This window comes from Neomonachus schauinslandi, chromosome 10 (genome assembly GCF_002201575.2).
Source record: "Neomonachus schauinslandi chromosome 10, ASM220157v2, whole genome shotgun sequence".
NCBI lineage: Eukaryota > Metazoa > Chordata > Mammalia > Carnivora > Phocidae > Neomonachus > Neomonachus schauinslandi.
This window is the reverse complement of record NC_058412.1, coordinates 19,694,362-19,696,049: the sequence shown is the minus strand read 5'-3', so window position 1 is coordinate 19,696,049 and position 1,688 is coordinate 19,694,362.

Genomic DNA, 1,688 nt, shown 5'->3' with positions numbered 1-1,688 from the left:
ATGTGTGTGTGAGCATGAAGCCAGGCCGTGGAGGGGCACTTTGAGGGCTGGGGGCTCACCTAAAGGTCAGGTGCTACCCCTGGGGACACACACACACACACACACACACACACATACACACACTCTCGGGGGCAGGACTATAAACCTGCCTCCTGCAGCCCAAGAACCTCCCCCACAACCCTGTGTCCTGGGAAGATGGACACAGCTTGAGGGGTGCTTATTCCTCCTACCCCCCACTGACACCCCACTTCTTTTATTCTCCGCTCCTCAATCTCCTCTACCATCCCGTCCCCTGGGGCTTTTTCCATTATAGAATGTTATGTGAAATGATGATAAATTAACATTACCATGAATTATTAACATTTGGAAATGCATCTTTAATGCAGGGTGATGGGGGTGTTTTAGGGTGGGGCGGGGCCCCCCCACCCCACGAAGTGTCCACCAGCCTGTGGCAAACCAAGAGACTGAGAGCCATGTGGTGCATTTTTAGAAAGCTGAGTCTATTCCATGGAGAAGGCTGTCTGACAGGACCGCTTTGTCTCTGGGTTCTGTGAAATGTTGGTGTTAGGAAATCAGTGATCATAGAACAAACCTTGGGGAAATAAAAAGCTGACTCTTGTAAGTCCCACCATAAAAGCTGTCAGTGGACAGAGAACACGGAACCGTCTGGGATCCGATGCTGTTCCACCTTCCTCCCGCCTCAGGGATCCCTCCTTCCTCATCCCAGCCGCACCCCTCCCTGCCCGGTGCGGGGGCGTGGGCACTGTGGGGAGGAGCCAAGGGGAGGGCAGGGAAGGGCCCAGGCAAGTCCACCCCCCCAAAATAATTGCTCCCTCATTCTCCCAATTAATGCTTAATTCTGCTTGCACAAACTCTCCAGCTGAAAGGCAAATGCCCCGTGGAAGGATCAAGCCTATGGGTCATTCGGAAAAGAATGACTTACTTTAGTGGGAATTACTTGAATCACACAAAGAGCTTTACAGCTGCGGAGAAAAGCGGCTCTCTGGGACTTTTGATTGGGAGGGGGTGCGGGGTGTCAGTGCCAGGAGGAGGAAGGAGCGGTGATTTGGGCCTCGGGGTGACTCCAGTTCAAGGGAACAGGTGCTCTCTTGGAGAAGCCAAGGGGCACGCCGAAGGAGGACAGGATATCAGGTAACTGATTCATGTCACCCCTCGCCCGCCTCGCGGGCAGCTGTGCGTCTCTAGCCTCCCACCTGCGGGGCATGAGGAGGGCTGCAGAGCCAGGCCCTCCGGGTTCAGTCTCTCTGGGTTGGCCTGGCATCTCCTCATCGCCTCTCTGCCCACGCCGGGCAGGGGGTGTTCGGGCTCTGGACGCCAGCCAGGGCTAGTTCTCCTGATGGAACAGCGCCCAGGGGTGGCGTCTCTGTCTCGGGCCTCCCAGCCTGGGATTTAAACCCTTCCTCCTTCCCCCTTCGGCCACCCTGCCCGCTGCCCGGTGCAGCCATCAGCACGCTTCTGCCCAAGATGCCCAGGGGACGTGCCCTACACTCTCCCGGCAGCCTCCTTCAGCACTGTCCCCAGACCAGGAGCACCGGCCATTTGTGTTGTAAGGGAGTGAGGAAAGAGCATCACAGAGAAGCTGGTACTGCAAAGCCCCAGTGCCAGGCCCTTCCTCAAACATTTCTGAGAGGCCTAGGAGGCAGGGCCTGCACGGGACAGAGGCCAAG